Below are 10,940 nucleotides of genomic sequence, written 5' to 3' on the forward strand. Positions count from 1 at the left end.
GTAGAAAGAATGCGGGATTTAAAGCCACAGGACCAGAGTTAAAATTGTTGCTCAAATTGCTATTGTTCAATTCTTATTTAAAATTTATGAGTCAATTTATTACCTCTGAGAGTTTGGTCACAACTTTCAATCTCTCTGAACCACACTGTTATCAGATGTAAACTGAGGGAAAGATTAGATGGGATAAACTCAAGGGTTCATTTCAACCCTAAGTCTATATTTACATAATCTTAAATTTATATATACATACATACATATGTGTGTATGTAAGGTCAGATATTTCTCTGTATTTCATCACCACAAACATATTTTTTTGTTTTGTTTTGTTTTGGTTTTTTTTGGTGAGGCAATTGGGGTTAAGTGACTTGCCCAGGGTCACACAGCCAGTAAGTGTTAAGTGTCTGAGGCCGGATTTGAACTCAGGTACTCCTGAATCCAGGGCCGGTGCTTTATCCACTGCGCCACCTAGCTGCCCCACACAAACATATTTTGTATAGCAAAGATATCCAATGAGAAGCAGCATGTTATATAGTGGATAGGGATCTGGAAGTAAACAGGAAAATTTGAGGTCAAATTCTTCGTTTTATATATTTTAGGTTTCTGACAAGATAAATGAGTTAACTGTGCCCTAGCCAAGTCAATAAAACATAAGTTGTCTTTGAGTTCATCATATGTATGTATGTATGGAGGGAGATTTCAAGCTCTGAGTACTCAACACTGATGAAATAATGGTTGTGAAAATATCCAAATATCAAATGGTCTTTTATTTTTTCCCCAATGTTAATAATTAAAAAAAACAGCAAATAATTTAAGCATTATGATAGTCCCTTGAAATTTGCTGTAATAAGAGCTAACAATACAACTTCTCCTGCGCCACTAAAATATTTCAGTGTTTGACCATATTGTGATCTTCAAGGGTTGAAATTTATATCAGGAATTTTGCTTTACCACAAAGAAAAACAAAAATTTTAGGAGTAGATAGTGTTTGCTTGTTCTAAGCCTTAACCCAATGAGAATATACTCAAAGTCAAGTGAAAGACTGTGGTCAATATTTAGAGGAAGATTAGAAAAATTGCCAATTTATTTGGAAACCATTTTTTTAAAAAATGTTGAGAGGTCTTAGTTATGTGTCTGATTTGTGACAAAGAGATGAAGAAATGGTGGAATTATACACATGGTCAGAATGTTAGTAAAGGAACAAAATGTAAGGTTACATGGAAATGATGTCCTAGGGAAAAAAGCACAATTTTCATGTGCTCAGAACTAAGGACATCTGAAATGCAAAAACTAATGCCAAAAGCATCTGAGAAAAGTTACATCGCTACAGATCATAAAAGGAAGCAATAAAAGGGAGATAGTTGATAAATATGCATACATATAAATATATACATGCATATATACATACATATATATGTGTGTATATATACATATACACATATGTATGCATACACACATATGCACACGTTACACAAGCATGTCAGAGCCAAAGAGTTGACAGAACAGATAAAATTTAAAAACTTTTAAAATGAAGTGCATATATTCATCTAGAATCAGAGGAAAACATGGATTGAGAAAAAATATTTGCATTAGTTATCTGTGACAAATACCTGTGATTGTGACATGTCTTATCTATAAGGTACTGGTAAAAATTTATAAGAGTCAATGCATTCTCCCATAGTTGTTTGTTGCTAATTGTTGTTAAGTCATTTCAGTTGTGTCTATCTCTTTATGACCCCATTTGGAGCTTTCTTGGCAAAGATACTGGAATGGTTTTCCATTCCTTCTCCAGATAATTCACAAGTCAGGAAATTGAGCCAAGAAGGGTCAAATGACTTTCCCAGGAACACACAGCTAGGAAGTGTCTTAGGCTAGATTTGGAATCAGAAAGATGAGTCTTCCTCACTAGAGGGCCAGTGCTCTATGCATTGTTTCATTTAGTTGCCCCTATTATTTATTTTCTAATATAGAAGAGATAAAAAGGTCAAATTAAATAGTTTTTAAGATAAGAAATAAAGATTTTTAGCAGCCCTCTGAAAATTATTCAGAATTAGTAATAATCAAAGAAATGCAAATGAAAAAAGCCATCAAGAATTATGTGATATGTGAAAAGGTATCAAAAATGGTAAAAGATAGGGAAATACATCATAGGAATTCGGGGACTATGCAAAGCCAGGTATGCTATTTCACTGCTATGAAGCTCTGAAATAACTTAATGGTCTTGTAAAATGATAATACTTATGCAAATTGCACATCCATTGCTCATACCCTCTGATATAGAAATTGTATTCCTGGAATCAGAATGTAAGGAGATTGAAGGCAATATTAAAAATTATATTTTTAAATGAAAACTGTCCATAGCAATACCATTGGTGAAAATAAAAACCTGAAAACAAAATGTGTCAAACAATTGAAAAATGACTAAACAAATTACAGTTTGTAAATATAATACAGCCTGTAAAAATTAGGAATAGGAAAAATTCAGAAAAATATTGGAAGATTCTGTCTGAAATAATGCAGAGTCAAAAAAGTAGTCTATGGAACAATATGAAAAAGGCTTGCAAGAAGGTAAATGAAATTAACATGGAAAGGTAACAAATTCTACTAAAAATAATCTTCAGTTTTAGAACCATAATGACAAAGTTAAAGGATATATCCATAATTTTTCTTAATGATCATTAATATAATAGTTTCCCAGGAACATATTCCCTTTCTGGGTTTATTTTGTTGTTCGAAATTCCTAAAAAAATAAACCATGACATTTCTAGGATATAAAATTAAAATATGAAGCATAATTATATAACCAAAGCATATTTATATATATATACATTTACACACATATATACATACATACATACACATATGTATGTATCATGGGGTGCAGAGCACCCCAGAAATTCTCTGGGGCACACCAAGGAATCTTGTCCTTGAGAGGGTAAACCAGAGGACAGATATGCCTAGGGAGATGAGAGATAAGTGGAAACCAAATCTGACTGAACTAGCTTCAGATTCCCACCCTTCATTCTGATCTCCCTTACCCCTGGGGAGATAAATTTGGGGGTGGCTGCAGCCTTTGTGTCCTGAAGAGAGATCTGTAGCTACCCCTCACCCAATTCCTCCAGTCACTGCCAGTGGGGGATGGTCCTCCCTCACTAAAGGAACTTTCCACAGTTAAATGGTCACCCCTCCCCCCATCAGTCCTCTATAAAAGTACCTGCCAGTCTCTTGCTCGAGGAGATTGGTACCTCTGAGCCACGTGCTTTGTGCCTATCTCCCCATGAGAAGTCCAAAGATTTCTTTCATGGTTTCCCTTCCCCCTCTCCCCCTTCCCTTGCCCCTAAATAAACTACCACTTTATTCTAACTGCTTTTGTGTGCAAGAGGGTATAATTCTTTAAAGAGGAATTCCTAAGAACCTCAACCCCTAACCCAACACCATACCCCATTACCCCCAGTACATATGTACACACACACACACACACACACACACACACACACACACACACACACATATTCCAGGTGGGGAAAATGAAAAAAAAAAGACAAATATGAAGATTAATTAAAATGGTTTATATTCAGACCAGGTGGGTACTTAAGAAGAGTGAGCAACAGTGGAGAATTGCTTCCTATCTTTTCTAAGAACTGAGGGAAAAGAAATATTCAAACATTAGATAAAAGGGGTAAGCTATGAAAGAACAGATGAACTAGACTTTGAAGTATGAAAACACTAAGAATACTGATAAACACTGAGAGCAACAAGCATTAAGTATGACTATGTTAAAATAAAAACCATTCAGATCAATGTTATATCCTTTCTGTGGCATGTAGAAAAAAGGCAAAATGATAGGCTAGAATTTATACATCTTGATTTGCATAACTATTTTTGAAAATGTGTTATGTCCAAAGTATAAAAGTCATTTTAGTACCTTGAGAAAACAATTTCTTTAAGCAGTCAGATTGAATGTAAGCCAGTGAATACTGCCTAGCAAAGCAATACTCAAGGAAACAGTTCTAGTTGCATGTCAATTTATGTCTTATAGAAAAAGAAAAAAAAAATAAGAAAAAAATGTAAAAGCCACAAAACAGGATTTATGACCTCTTACAGGATCAAATGTGGAGATCCAGAACAAATTGATGATGAATCATAGAGGAAGATAGGAGGTCCACACTTTCTCCATGTGAAAAGTTTCCATTAAATAAAGCTGAATGCAATCTTTGGACTATAATTAGGAATCACTGTTATGCAGGAGGAAAAAAAAACACATAATCACAGAATTCCAATTTTGAATATGCCTGAAAAGATCAGCAAATAATGCTTTCTTTGAAACATCTCTAAGAAGTGGACATATGGCCAGTCTTAAAATCTCTAATAGTTCACAAAAGAGCCCATTCCATTTTTAGACAGCTATAATTTGGTTTCCTCATAACAAAATCTAAGTTGGCTCTTGCAGTTTTCACCCATTATTCCTAGTTCTTACCTCTGGGGTCAAGAATATATCTAATCACCTTTTCACTTGGCAATCTTCCAAACAAAGATACACACTATACCCTGACCTTAAGTAGGAATCATATAGTGTGAAAAATGGAAGATCATCTAGTTCATGCCTCTTATTTTAGAGATGAGGAAACAGAGACTCAAAGGTTTAAAAATGTTTTGTGTTTTTTTTGTGTGTGTGTGTGTTAAATAGGTTCAGTGAAACTGTCTTCTTTATAATCACTCATGGAAAGAGTAGGCATATATATGGTTGGATGGATGGAAGGACGAATAAATGAATGAATGAATGAATGAATGAATGAATGAATGAATGAATGCATGCATGAATGAATATGTATTATGCCAATATGCCTAACAGAAAGGAAAAGGAGTCTGTGACATCAAAGACTTTACATTTTCATGAGGGAATACTATACATCTAAAAGAGTAATAGTCTGGGGAGGGTTCTTTGGTTCTGGAAGATATAGGGTTGGTGAGAACAATGTTAAGATATTATTGTTTCCACAATAGATAATGGTGCTGATTTGATCATGGTTTTTAGAGTAAATAATAAAAAATCTTGGGTGGTTGGATAGGGATTGTGCAGCACAAGGGAAGCATATAGTGGATAGGTAAGAGATAGGCTGGATAGACAGTCAAATAGGATGTGGATGATGGCCTGGAGCCAGCTAAATACAGCGGACCATATGCATCTGCATTGCCTGATTCACCAATCAGAATAGCACAGTTGATTCAAAGGTAGAATAGATTAAGTAATCCAGACCTTGGTCTCAGGAGATCCAATGCCTGAATCAATATAATTCAAGACGAATTAGTACTTAAAATGTCCAAGGTGCCTTGCAGCCACACATACAGAAATAGCTTAGTAGCAACAGATAAGGAGGATACTACAAAATCAACAGCAAAATCCAGAAAAATTATTTGATGGAACCTAGTCATCTTGGCTTGAGTTTAGCCTTATATAACCTAAATATTGCATTTGGATACACAGTTGTTTGTGGTTTAGGTTTTGTCCTAACTGTTCTTTTTACTAAAGTATAAATATTTTATAGGTGTGAACATAGTGTTTCATTATTATATGGGAGAAATATTAAGAATATATGCTGGGGGCAGCTTGGTGCCACAGTGTATAAAGCACTGGCCCTGGATTGAGGAGGACCTGAGTTCAAATCCATCCTCAGACACTTGACACGTACTAGCTCTGTGACCCTGGATAAGTCACTTAACCCTCATTGTCCCACCCCCCCCCAAATATATATGTATATGTGTCTATGTGTATGTATACATAATATATATGCAAATAAAATAAGAAAAAATCGAAAATTCTGTATATAAAGATGTATGTAAAACTCTCCTCAGTAGAAACTTTGATGAAGAGGTACTCATTGATCTGTCTGAAAGAACTGATTTAGAATCTGAGTAATTTATGTTCTGTACTGAGTGTGGAATTAGAAATCTCATTATAGTATATTTTTTGTTTATCCAAGACACAAAATATTTTCTATCAATGGATATGTAATTTCCTTTCCAGTAGAACTTCTCACCCTTTTGGAAAATGCAACCTGGTACTGAGTTTAAGATCCTTGGCGAAATAACTTTGTTGTAACTACTGCTATTACTACCACCATTGCTGATACCACTATTACCACTAGTACTATGACTTCTCTGCTTCTGCTGCTACCAGTGCTACTACTACTGAAAGTGCAGGTCATTTCCTCTTGGTAATTAATGGTGGTAGTGGTGGTCACTGTCAACAATACAATGATTCAAGACAACCCCAAAGGTCTATTGATGAAACACTATCCACCTTTCAAAGAAAGAACTGATATTGATGGAACAGACTGAAGAATATTATTTTTTGAAGAATATTATTTTTTTCTTTTATTCAAGTTTTCTTGTACAAAATGACTAATATGGTAATGTTTCACATAACTGCACATGTATAACCCATATCTGATTGCTTACCAACTCAAGGAAGGAGGGGTAAAAATTTGAACTCAAAACTATATATAAAAATTCATATTACTTAAAAAAAGAAGAAAGATTAGGAGGAAGAATAATAGTAGAACTAGGAGTTTTCTATGATTTCAGTGGGGTAAAGAACTATAAGGGTGAACATTCCTTTTCATGAAGCACATAAGGAATTAAATGTAAAATATTAAGTGTTTCCATAATCACTGAAATCTTCAGTGATTTGTTTACGGTTATATAGTTGATATTTGTCAGAAGTAGGACTTGGACCTCACTCTACCACTTTTTTCTCAACAGCGTTATTAACAAAGGTTTATTGGCTATTGGCCATATATAGGATGCATCATAAGTACCACTTTTTACTTTTTTCATTTATTATTTCATTTTCCCCAGTTACATGTAAAAATAATTTTTAACATTAATTTTTAAAACTTTGAGTTTTAAATTCTTTCCGTTCCTTGTTCCCTAGTCAGCCTCATTAAGAAGGCAAGCAGAGATGGAGCCAAGATGGCAGAGTGAAACCAGAGAGCTGCCTTTGCTCTCCCAAATTTCCCTCAGAAAAACATGCTAAATTAAGCCTCTTGACAGATTCTGGAGCTACAAAACCCGCAAAAAAAAAAAATGGAGAGAAACAATATTCCAACTTAAGATATCCTAAGATATCTTCAGGAAAGATTCGTTTCATCTGGTTAAAAGGGAAGCACAGCTAAGAACAGAGCATGTCCAGGCAAGCCAGAAAAGGGCTCTTAGCCACAGGACAGATCAGCATCTGAGGACCTGAGGTCCTAGCTTGGCCAGCTAGTGCCACAGCAGGCCCATTTTGAGCCCTCCAGCCTCAAGGCAACTAGGCTGGGACACTACAGTGCAGTGAGCAAGTTGCAAGCTGCTGAAAACTCAGAGCAGAAAGCTAGTGACTGGACCACTGGTCCCCAGAAAAAGAAGCTTGGGACAGTGCACACTTTAGCCCAGAAGCAGAACTCAACCTTAAAATACACAAAAGAGGCTAAAATATGAATAAGAAAGAGAAAAGAACTCTCACCTTTGAAAATTATAATGGCAACAGGGAGGATCAAAATATAAACTCAGAGGACAACAATGATAAAACACCTTCCTGTGAAGCTTTAAAGGGGAAGAAGAATTGGTCTCAAGATCAAAAATCCCTCTTGGAAGAGTTCAAAAAAGATTCTATAACCCAAATAAGATAGGCAGAAGAAAAAAATTGGTAAAAGAAATGAGAGTTATGTAAGAAAAATCAATAGCTTAGAAAGAGGAAAAATGCATAAAAATAAAATTGTACAAATGCAAAAGGAGGTGCAAAGCTGCCTTGGGAAAATATTCCCTTAAGAATCAGAATTTGCCAGATGGAAAATAATGACTCAATGTGACTACAAGAAGAAGTAAAGCAGAATCAAAAGGATATAAAAGTAGAAGGAAACATAAAATGTCTCTTCAGAATAACAACAGAGATAACCTATGAATAACTGGACTACGAGAAGACTCTAATAAAACAAAGAGCCTAGACAGCATATTTCATGACAATATCAAGGATAAGTGTACCAATGCTTTAGAAGCAGAGGGAAAAATCAGCAGTGAAAGAATCCATTAATCACTTCTTGAAAGCAACCCCAAATGGAAAACTCCAAAAAATATCTTAGCCAAATTCCAGAATTACCAAGTACAGGAGAAAATACTCTAAGCAACCAGAAAGAAATTATTTGAATATCAAGGAACAAAAATCAGAATTACACAGGACCTGGCAGCTTCAACACTAAAGGATCAGAGAGCTTGGGATATAATATTCTGGAGGGCAAAGGAACTGGGATTACAACCAAGAATATACTACACAGCAAAATTAATCATAACATTTCAGAGGAAAAGATGGGTATTCAATGGAATAGACAACTTTAAAACTTTCCTAATAAAAATTCCAAAACTGAACAGAAAATTCAGTCTAAAAAACAAGACTCAAAAGATGCATGAAAAGGTAAAAAAGGATAAAAAAAACCAATTTACTCAATAATGTTAAAATGTTTACATTTCAACATGTGAAGAGGATAGTTTTAACTCTTGTTTACTGTATCTTTATTAAGGCATATAGGCGGAGTACACACAGACAGGATGTGATGTGATGATATTAAAAAAAATCCTTAAGGAGAAATAAAAAGGATTAGACTGGGAGAAAAGGAAAAGGAAGGAGAATGGTGAAAATCATATCACATGAAGAGGCACAAAAGACCTACTATAATAGAGGGAAAAAAGAGAGGGGTGATTATTGTTTTGTCCTTTCTCTAATATGATTTGTCTCAAAGAGGGAATAACATACACAGTCAGTTACATATAGCATTTTATATTACCCTATAGGGAAGTAAATGGGAAAGGGGGAAAGAAAAAGGTGTGGTGCCAGTAGGAGGTAGAGCAAAACTAAGATTAGAAAGGGAAGAGGAGAGAAAGGAGGTGGGGCTGAAAGAAGGGAAGGTAGACTGAGGGAAGTGGTAGCCAGAAACAAAACACTAGTGAGAAGGGACAAGGGGAAAAGAAGAAGAAAAGTAGAAATAAGGGGGAAATTAGGATACAGGGAAACACAGTAATAATTGTAAATGGGAATGGGATGAACTCTCCAGTAAAATGGAAGCAGATAGCAGAGTGGATTAAAAACCAGAATCTTAGAATATGCTGTTTATTAGAAACAAATTTGAAACAAGGATACACATAGAGTAAAGGTAAAAGGATGGAGCATAATGTTTATCTTAAACAAAGTAAAAACAAAACCTGACCTAATTAAAAGAGATAAAGAAGGAAACTACAGTTTGCTAAAAGATACCAGAGAAATGAAGTAATACCAATATTAAACTTGCAATCCCCAAGTGGTATAGCATGCACACTTTTAGTGAAGAATTAAAGTGAGTTACTGGAAGAAATAGATAGCAAAACATATTTAATAGGCAACATCACTCTCCCTTTCTCCAAATTTGATAAATATAACCACAAAATTAATAAGAAATAAGTTAAGGAGGTGAATAGAATTTTAGAAAAATGAAATATGATAGACCTCTGGAGAAAATGGATGGGGTTAGAAAAGAATATACCATTTTCTCAGTGGTACATGACACATATACAAAAATTGAAAATTTATTAGGATATAAAAACCTCACAGTCAAGTGCAGAAAGGCAGAAATAGTAAATACATCATTTTCCCATCATGATACAATAACAATTATGTGCAATAAATGACCATGGAAAGAAAGACCAAAAATTAATTGGAACCTAGGAAACCTTATCTTAAAGAATGAGTGGGTCAAACAACAAATCATGGAAACAATCAATAACTTCATCCAAGAGAATGACAATAATGAGACAACATACCAAAACTTATGGTATGCAGTCAAAGCAGTTCTTAGAGGACATTTTATATCTCCAAATAAAATAGAGAAAGAAGAGCATGCTACTAAAAAAGATAGAAAAAGAAAAGAAATTAAAAATCCCCAATTAAACACCAAATTAAAGGAGAGATTAGTAAAATTGAAAGTAAGAAAATATAGAATTAATGAATAAAACCAAGAGTTTGTTCTATGAAAAAAAATAAAATAGATAAACCTTTGGTTAATGTGATTTTAAAAAGATAGAAAGAAGAAAACCAAATTACCAGTATCAAAAATGAAAAGGATGGAGCACTGGGCCGCGGTCTCTGAGCGCTTCTCTCCTCTCTCCCGGTTTCAGATCCGCATTTGCAACAAGCAGCAGCAGCGGCGGGAGGAGTTGGAGCAGGGAAGCTTAGCGAGGTCATTCGCTCGCAGTCTGCGTTGCTCCCCCGCAACCCGGAGCTACGCACCGAAGGCGGCCCACTGCCACACCCCACACCCCTACCTTTTACCACCTCTCATTAGAGAAGGGGGAAGATGAGTGAATCCAGTTCAAAGTCCAGCCAGCCTCGGGCCTCCAAACAGGAGAAAGATGGGTCTGAGAAGAGAGGGCGGGGCTGACCCCGGAAACAACCTCAGAAGGAACCCAGTGAGGCACCAACTCCCGAAGCGGAGTCAGAACAAGGGGGCTGCAAAAGGCCGGAAAACTACCGCTGCACCAGGGAGGAAACCAAGAGGTAGACCCAAAAAGCTGGAGAAAGAAGAGAAAGAGGGGATATCCCAGGAGTCTTCGGAGAAGGAGCAGTAATCAGGTCTGCTTGTATCGTGCCACCTTATTCTGCTTGATGATGATGACAACGACTCGGCGGCCCTTCTGGGACTAGACAGAAAAATGTTGATCTTCTTTAAATCTCCACTTTTCTTTCCCCACCTTTCCTTTCCCTCAGTCTGTCCTTCCTGATTCTACTGGTGAGAGAAATACCCGCTCTACCAGGGAAATGCCTCCCCATTCACACATTGGACATGTTCACACTAATCCTGGCCACCCACTCCATGTGGGATTGTGCTGGGCAGGGTGGAGCAGGCAGCAGGTGGTTGAGGTGCTCCCTGCCTCTCCCT

At 36.0% G+C, this 10,940-nt stretch overlaps 1 pseudogene; it reads left to right on the forward strand.

Moving 5' to 3' along the window:
• Nucleotides 1–10,358: 10,358 nt before the first annotated feature.
• On the forward strand, nt 10,359–10,629 carry LOC122751340 (annotated as a pseudogene).
• Nucleotides 10,630–10,940: the final 311 nt, after the last annotated feature.

This window comes from Dromiciops gliroides, chromosome 3, assembly GCF_019393635.1.
Source record: "Dromiciops gliroides isolate mDroGli1 chromosome 3, mDroGli1.pri, whole genome shotgun sequence".
Lineage (NCBI taxonomy): Eukaryota > Metazoa > Chordata > Mammalia > Microbiotheria > Microbiotheriidae > Dromiciops > Dromiciops gliroides.